Source organism: Myotis lucifugus, unplaced genomic scaffold (assembly GCF_000147115.1).
Source record: "Myotis lucifugus unplaced genomic scaffold, Myoluc2.0 scaffold_823, whole genome shotgun sequence".
NCBI classification, from domain to species: Eukaryota; Metazoa; Chordata; class Mammalia; order Chiroptera; family Vespertilionidae; genus Myotis; species Myotis lucifugus.
This window is the reverse complement of record NW_005871871.1, coordinates 16,093-24,864: the sequence shown is the minus strand read 5'-3', so window position 1 is coordinate 24,864 and position 8,772 is coordinate 16,093. Positions and strand designations below refer to the sequence as shown.

The following is an 8,772-nucleotide window of genomic DNA, read 5'->3' as shown; positions in this document are numbered from 1 at the left end:
TCTCTCCCCCTCACCCCAATCCTCCCCTACCTTCCCTCTGAGTTTTGAGCATCTGATCGATGCTTCTCTGTCTCTACATCTGTTTTTGTTCATCAGTTTATGTTGTTCATTATAATCCACAAATGAGTGAGAGCATGTGATATTTGTCTTTCTCTGACTGACTTATTTCACTGAGCATAATGCTCTCCAGCTCCAAACATGCTGTTGCAAATGGTAGGTGTTCCTTCTTTTCTAGCAGCATAGTATTCCATTGTGTAGATGCGCCAAAGTTTTTTAATCCATTCATCTGCTGATGGGCACTTAGGCTGTTTCCAAATCTTAGCTATGGTGCATTGTGCTGCTATGAACATAGGGGTGCATATATCCTTTCTGAAAAAATATGGAACGTTTCACAAATTTGTGTGTCATCCTTGCGCAGGGGCCATGCTAACCTTCTCTGTGTTGTTCCAATTTTAGTATATGTGCTGCCGAAGCAAGCACCAGATTTTTTATTCACTTGATTTTTAGATTCACGTGTGACAGATATGTATTTGTTGTTCATAATTTTTATCTTTACCTTTTTCTTCTTCTTCGTCTTCTTAAAGAATACCTTTCAGCATTTCATATAATACTGGTTTGGTGGTGATGAACTCCTTTAGCTTTTTCTAATCTGTGAAGCTCTTTATCTGACCTTCAATTCTGAATGATAGCTTTGCTAGGTAAAGTAATCTTGGTTGTAGGTTCTTGCTATTCATCACTTTGAATATTTCTTGCTACTCCCTTCTGGCCTGTATAGTTTCTGTTGAGAAATCAGCTGACAGTCTAATGGGTACTCCCTTGTAGGTAACTAACTGTGTTTCTCTTGCTGCTTTTAAGATTCTCTCTTTGTCTTTTGCTCTTGGCATTTTAATTATGATGTGTCTTGGTGTGGTCCTCTTTGGGTTCCTCTTGTTTGGGGTTCTCTACACTTCCTGGACTTGTAAGTCTATTTCTTTCACCAGGTAGGGGAAGTTTTCTGTCATTATTTCTTCAAATAGGTTTTCAATATCTGTTCTCTCTCTTCTTCTGGCACCCCCATAATTCGGATGTTGGTACGCTTGAAGTTGTCCCAGAAGCTCCTTACACTATCTATATTTTTGGATTCTTTTTGCTTTTTGCTTTTCCGGTTGTGTGTTTTTTAACTTGATTCTTGCGATCTTCTAGTCTGCTGTTGGAACTCTGTATATTATTCTTTATTTCAGCCAGTGTATGCTTAATTTCAGCCAGTGTATGCTTAATTTCTAGTTGGTCCTTTTTCATATCCTCAAGGGTCTCACTAGATTTATCGGTGGTTTCTAGAAAATTCTTGAAAAACCTTATAATCGTTATTTTGAACTCTATATCCAGTAGTTTGCTTTCCTCCGTTTCTGTCATTTGTGACCTGTTTCTTTGTCTCCGCATTTTTTATGCTTCCCTGTGTTGATAGAGTGGCTTTCTGTGCTAGGTGTCCTATCGGGCCCAGTGGCTCAGCCTCCCCAATTACCTGAGGTGGACACTGTTGGTGCACCCCTTTGTGGGCTGTGTGCACAGTCTTGTTGTAGTTAAGCCTTGATTGTAGTTGGTATCACTGGGAGGAATTGACCTCCAGGCCAATTGGCTGTGAGAATCAGCTGTGTCTACGGTGGGAGAACTTCTGTGCTGGAGACACCCATATGGGGCAAGACTTGCTTCAGGGGGGCTTTGGTGCTCACTGATTCTGCCCCCTGAGTGTGTCCCTTATGGATCTGAGGAGTTGTAATCTGGATGGTCCCACTCTGACCACTGGGTACACTGGCTCTAGGATCTCTAAGGAGCTGCTAATTTAGCCTCTGCCTGAGGCTACCCAGCACGAGTTATGGAGAGATCTGCAGATTCTTCTTCTTTGTTTGGGGTTTGGAGGTGTCCAGATGAGGCCCAGCAGTGAAGCAATGCAAGCTGCTGTGGGGCCTTGGGCCTTCTTTTGGATGTTCTGGGTCTCTCTGACCCAGATGCAGTTAGTTAGGTAATTTTAGATTGCAAAAGGGCCAGGCCATTCATATGCAAAAGCCTCTGCACACAGCTTGGGTGGGGCAGGGTCTCAGGGAATCAACAGGGCGAAGAAAACATCTATGGCTGATCCTCAGTCCTGCCCTAAGAGGCCTCAGGTCTCAGTGTCCCGCAGTAATTGATGCAAGCACCTCTGAGAGAAAGCTGCCCTCGAGTTCCGCCCAATGCCAGACAATCCAGTTTCTCCCCATATAAGTCTGGGTCCCCAGAGACTCGCCCGGAACTGGAGTTCAGAGCAGTCGGGAGTGTGTGTCTCCCTCCCGATTGAAAAAGACAACCACATCCTCAGTTGCCAGCCCTCTCCGCGTGCGCCTCCGTACCTCTGCACTTTTCTTCCGCACCTCCTCTAAGTCTCAGTGTGCTTTTCTCTTTCCTTCTAGTTGTAGAATTTCCACTCAGCCAGCCTTCCTGTGGTTCTGGATGATGTCCGCTTTGTCTTTTAGTTATAGTTTTGAAGTGGTTGTGAGAGGCAGCAATTTCAGGTGTTTCCCTATGCCGCCATCTTGGTTTCTCTCACATCCACTTTTTTAGGCTTTCAGTCTTTCTTACATCCACTTTTTTAGGCTTTCAGTCTTTCTTCCAGCAATTTGCAGGTGGTCTTCGCAGGATCTTTGAGCCGCCCCGTTGTTTGAGATGGGGATACTTCCTGGCAAACTGCTCTCTGGAGGTGTGGGGTGTGAAGACTGGCATGGGGAAGTGGGCTGCGCTTCCCTGAGGATCCCTCGTGGGCTCGGCATGTTCTCAGCTGTTGGTGGACATTAGAATTCCTGTGTGTAACGCCTGCTGTAGTTGTCCTTAAAGCTCGTTTGTGGTGTCTTCTGTCCTACAAACGTTTTTCCGTTTTAATAAACCTCATCTTCTCCTTTATGGCTCTTCCTCTTCCTCCCTTGTTTGGGAAGAGCTTCTTCACCCCAAGTTACAAGCACCCCGACCCCAAGATGCAGGGCGATTATGACCCCATTTTGCAGAGGAGGGGACTGAGGCTCAGGGGAAATGAATCTGGTCCATTTCACATTTCCTGCGTTCCAGGCACTGTGTGAAGGATTTTTAAAAAAAATTTAACAAGAAAATGATTTATTTCTGACACAGCCCAGTTCCCCCCACTGCACAGGAGTAGAAAAGAGTTACAGTCCAAGGTAGAGCTCCAAGCCTCCCAAGGCAGCAAGCCCGGCTCCCCCGAGACCCGTGCCCAGAGCCAGACTGAACTTGCACAGCAGGCAGGCCCAGCATGAAGTCAGACCCAGGCCTCAGCTGATGTGTCCTCCCACCAGGCCCTTTAAGCTTCCTAAACGCAGTCTCTCCCCCTTGTGCCCCGAGCCAGGCCAATTCCTAGCCTGTGAGACGCCAGAGAGCTTTCTCTGTGGAGTAATGAGCAGGTTATTGTGTTGCATAAGCAAGACAATAACCTGTGAAACCTGGTGCTCCATAGGAAGGTTACAATGACTCCCCTATTGGAATCCAGTGAGCACCGACAGCTCTTCCCATTTCTCTTCGTCATGGATGTGGGTGGTTTTGAAATGATTTTGTCGCAGATAGCTCTGTATTTGTTTCCCTATAGGTGGGAGCCAGCTAGGTGGAGTTGCTGGCGGTCAACCACAGTGGCTCTGACTAGTTGGTAGGCGACCTGGTTTGGTCTCAGAGGAAAGTCCGGGGTCTGTATAGGCCGGGGCCTGTGAGAGGCCTTCCACGTTGGCCAAGGGCCTCACCAGCCTCACCATGGGCCCCCATCATGCTGTTCTCCCTGGGGTGCCCACCCTCCCCAGCTGAGCGCTGGTGCAACTCCAGCCTGTACCGCCTGGGATGCCCGAGGACCCGTGGCTTCCTCTGCTGCTTGCCAGGGGCTTCGTCTAGTCCAGTGATGGCGAACCTATGACACGAGTGTCAGAGGTGACATGCGAACTCATTTTTTTGGTTGATTTTTCATTGTTAAATGGCATTTAAATATATAAAATAAATATCAAAAATATACATCTTTGTTTTACTATGGTTGCAAATATCAAAAGATTTCTATATGTGACACGGCCCCAGAGTTAAGTTAGGGTTTTTCAAAATGCTGACACGCCGAGCTCAAAAGGTTTGCCATCACTGGTCTAGTCTCTACTACAAGCATGTCAAACTCAAAGGCTAACATGGGCCAAATAAACAAGGTGTAAAACAAGGTGTATGTGGGCCCCCCAAAATAAAAGCTTCAATTTTCATAGAAATGTAGGTTTATTTTACAGCCATGCTGAATACAAAGGGCTGAAATGAATGAGTCATCGTTAACATAAAATAATAGAACGTTTTAATAAAAATTAATATTTTTTCTTGAACATTAACTTACCAGACACTGAATAGCTGCACAAATTAATAAGTGTAACACAAATAAACCTATTTTTCTTGTTCTCTGAAAGCAAAATATTTTCTGTTGTGCACACCAAACAAGTGAGTCCAAGACTAATGACGAGGCAGTCGGCTGCTGAATGAATGCAACACGATGATAGTAATCAGTCATTAGCGAATGTAGTAGTTTGTTATTAATAATTATGTATAATAGGATGTTGTAAAAATTAAGTTATGAAATTTTTATTAAAACATTTCTTACATACTGTTATATTGGCCGGGACGCAAAAATGTTCATTGTGGCCCGCGGGCCGTGAGTTTGACATGTTGGTCTAGCCGCTCCTGAGTCAGGGACAAGGCAGGGGCTCCAGCCACGGCCAGTGGAGTGTGCCCTACCTTTTCCCTGTGGACTCTGTGCTCTGTAGAAAGCACCAGTCCCCAAAGAGGAAGAATTCTGAAGATGCTGAGGAGGACCATCTTGAAAGGATTGGTGTTGAGCAACCTGTTCCAGCCCAAACCCTTTCCTGTTCTGTCCCTTTCTGGTCACAGAGCTAACTGCATCGTGGCCCCACAACCACAAAGGAGAGGGCAAGAGCAAATGAAAGGCAGGCCCGCCCTATGCTGCTTCTTCTGGGAGGGTCTTCTGGACCAAATGAGGTCTCCTAACTTGGCCTCTTTGCATCAGAACAATTGGAAACAGCAGCTGGGACAAGGCAGCCTGCAGCTCCTGCTCTCAGGGCCTGATAACAAGGTAGCACTTATTCTTACTCGGAGGCTGAGGTAATTCAAAAGGAGAAGTTCATTCCAGGACCCGCTCCCTTTCCTTATCCACTAGGATGGAAAAGAAAGCAGCCTGTGTGGAGGGTTTTACATAAGTTATGTCGTTGAATCCTTGAATCTCTTTGTGTTGGGTCCCTCCCCAAACCACCCCAGGCTCCATGATTGGCTAGAACAGTGGTTCTCAACCTTCTGGCCCTTTAAATACAGTTCCTCATGTTGTGACCCAACCATAAAATTATTTTCGTTGCTACTTCATAACTGTAATGTTGCTACTGTTATGACTCATAATGTAAATATCTGATATGCAGGATGGTCTTAGGTGACCCCTGTGAAAAGGTCATTCAACCACCAAAAAGGTTGCGACCCACAGGTTGAGAACTGCTGGGCTAGAAGGACTCACGGATTGAGAAAAGCTGATATACAGATGGTTACAGTTTATACAGGGAAAGGATGCAGATTAAAATCAACAAACAGGAAAGGCATCTGGAGCAAGTCCAGGGGAGCCTGGGTGCAGCGGGAACAGCATGTGCGAAGGCCCAGGGTGAGAGTGAGAAGGGCTTGTGCAAAAGAAAAGTTTTAACGTCCCAGCCCTAGAGCTTAGGGTGTACAGAACCCATGTTGGTGTTCAGCCAGTGTGGCTCAGTGGCTGAGCATTGACCCAGGAACCAAGAGGTCCCTGGTTCGATTCCCATGGTGACCAGATCACCCAAGGCCTGGGGCCACACTGGTAGCTGTGTTTCCTGTCCTAAATGTTCGTGTATAGAGAACAAAGTTATATGTGTTGGTAGATGTACCCATATGTACAAAGCAGGAATCATCGGATAAGTGTTCTGTATCCTCTCTTAGAAGATCAGTAAGGGGTCTGGAGGGAGAGGGCACCTGCCCAGCTTCAGCTTAAGGGGCGGTTCCTTAAGGGAGGGCGGGCACAGCAGGTGCAAAGACCTGGCTGCCCCAGGATGTGGCCGCAGAGGCAGGGCCCAGCAGGAGGGGGAGGGTAGCTGGGAGGGGGGTTTGTGCAGGACCTCGAGGGGCGGGCTAAGAGACCCTGTGCCCTGCAGGATGGCGGTGTGGGCGGGCGCAGGAAGGATGGAGGGATCCAGGGACGGGCGAGGCCCCTGGGAGTGGACACAGCGGGGCTGATCCCACCCTCAGACCCCGGGGCGCCAGGAGCAGGTTTCAGATGCGCAGGTGCACAGCGCTGAGGGCCAGCCAAGGAGCGGGCGGGGCACAAGCTCCACCTCCCCTTCCCCCATCCCTTCCTCCTTGCCGGGCACTGCCCACCCCAATACTGAGGGCGGGCGTCAGTGCTGACATGCCCAGCGCTCAGCCTCGGGGAGCACCGAAAGGCGGGCAAAGTGCAGAGGGGGGCTGGGGGCAGAGAGAATCGCCGCAGTCCCGCGTCCCCAGCTTTCCACGGGAGCGTGAAAGCAGAGCCCCAACACCACCCGCTCACCTCAGCCCTCCGGGCGGCAGCCCAACCTGACCCGTCACCGTTGTGCTGAGTATTGAAGCCCAGCCTCCGCCCGCGACCTCACGTCTGCGCGGCGGAATGCGCGCCTGAGCTGGCGGGACCTGCGTCTCCTCCGCTGGAGGGGTTGCTTTGGACCGCGGGGCTGTGCTTCTCTGAAGGAGATGGCGCCTGCTCCTTCCCACGTCTATAGCGTCTGCTCCTTTGAAACCGGATTAGCCAGGGTGGTACCGGCAGGGACCCAGCCATGGGTGGGTCTGCCTGGGGCAGCCGCCGCTGTGTGGGTGCTTAAATCCTTGCGGGAAAAATGTCACCATACGTGTCCAAGGTGATTTTGAAAGTACGTTTATTTTGTGTGTGTACATGTTTAAATGTGTTTTCATTGATTTCAGAGAGAGGAAGGGTGAAGGAGAGAAATACTGATTTGCTGCTTCCTGCATGCTCCCTACTGGTGATCCAGCCCAAACAGGGCATGTGCCCTGACCAGGAATCCAACCCCTGGACCCACTGGTCTCCTGCACTGGGCAGGCCGCAAACTGAGCCACAGGGGCCAGGGGGAGAGTGTGTGTATTAAAGCTGGGACAGTGAGGCAGGAAGGCTTAGCATAGAAGCAAGGGGACACCCAGGCGGGGCTGCTCTGGTCTCTGAAAATGTTCTGTAGGAGAGAAAGGAGCCTGGGCGGGCTGCTTGAGCTCCCTGGGAAATGAGGAAAAGGGGGCCTTTTTCCTTTTTAAAAAACAAATATTTGTATTGTTGTCAGAGAGGAAGGGAGAGGGAGAGAGCACCCAGGGGACTGCCCATAGATGTTTCTGTTCATAGAAACATCAATGATGAGAGCGAATCATGGATCTGCTGCCTCCTGCATGCCCCACTCTGGGGATTAGACCACAACCCAGGCATGAGCCCTCCTGGTTCATAGGTCCACGCTCAACCACTGAGCCACGCCGGCAGGGCAGGAAAAGAGGGCCTGGAGTCAGGTTCAGGGGGTTAGCCTGGGTGCACCTGCCCCTGACCATTGCTCCCCTCCTTGCAAATCTCCTGAGGTCCCTTAGAATTTGGATGAATGCCTGTGGGGGAAGAAGGGAAGAGGGGAAAGATGCACATGACTAACCTATTACTAGTAGGACTTACTTTTCATCCGAGTTTATAGAGAAGAGAAAACCAGACATTCAGGTCACCACTGGGCCCAGGGTGGCCCAGCACCCCTGATCTTGTGAGCGCCTTTGTGTGACCTGTTAAGGGGCAGCAGGTGCCACTGCTGCATGGGGACCCTCAGGAGATCCCCACCTGGTCATGACTTCCAACCAGGAGATGAGCCTCTTTTCCTTTGGTCCCATACCTCCCCTGCATATGTTCTGTGGTACACACACCCAGGGACTGCCCAGCACACACAGGGATTTGGGGCAGGGGCAGGGGAGGGGGAGGGCTTAGAAGAGGCCAAATGCTGAGAGGCCTGAGGACTTTCAGATGAGTCCCTGTGGGAGCTGTGGGAAGGGACCAGAAGAGCCCCAGGCTCCCTCTTTGGGTGAGAACTTCTTGTGCATACTTACTCCTCCCCCTCACTTGGTATCAGATAGATTGGGCCAGGGAGGGCAGGACTCAGACAGGAAGTTATGACACAGCTAAGTTAATGGCACAGACCCCTGGCCAGTAGCGGACAGTCCCGTCCATGGAGGGCAGAGCTTCCAGGAAGGAGGGAGAGAAGGAGGGCAAGAAGGAAGGGTCCCTGTGGCTCCTGAGCACAGGAGGAGGTGAAGGGGAAGCGGCCAGTACCTACCTGGGGTCTGCTGGGTGTATGTCCCACAGTCTTCAGCCTCTGACTTTTTGCAGTCCTTGGGGATGACGAATATCCCCGAGGTCTGGCAGCACCTCTGTGTGGGGCGGTGGAAGGGGTACAAGTCTCTGCAGCAGCTCCACGTGGAGTCCTTGGGGTCCAGGGCCATGCTGCCACAGAGTCGCCACTTCTCCTTTCTCACCACCAGCACCTCACCTGGGGCCAGACAGCTCAGCATAAGGCCTGGCCGGTCCTGGGTGGAGGCCTGCCCTCCTCCTGGGCCTTATCTCTCCTGCATCCATTCATCTTCCACCAGCACCCAGGCCCCATGTCCAGTGGCCTCTGTCCAGCCCACGGGTGGGGTCCTCACTGAGTGCTCACACCC

At 50.3% G+C, this 8,772-nt stretch overlaps 1 non-coding gene across 1 annotated transcript; it reads right to left on the bottom strand.

Moving 5' to 3' along the window:
• Nucleotides 1-373: 373 nt before the first annotated feature.
• On the bottom strand, nt 374-480 carry LOC111824015. Its single transcript, XR_002827140.1, has one exon. It is a non-coding gene; the product is annotated as a U6 spliceosomal RNA (small nuclear RNA).
• Between the last annotated feature and the right edge of the window lie 8,292 nt (nt 481-8,772).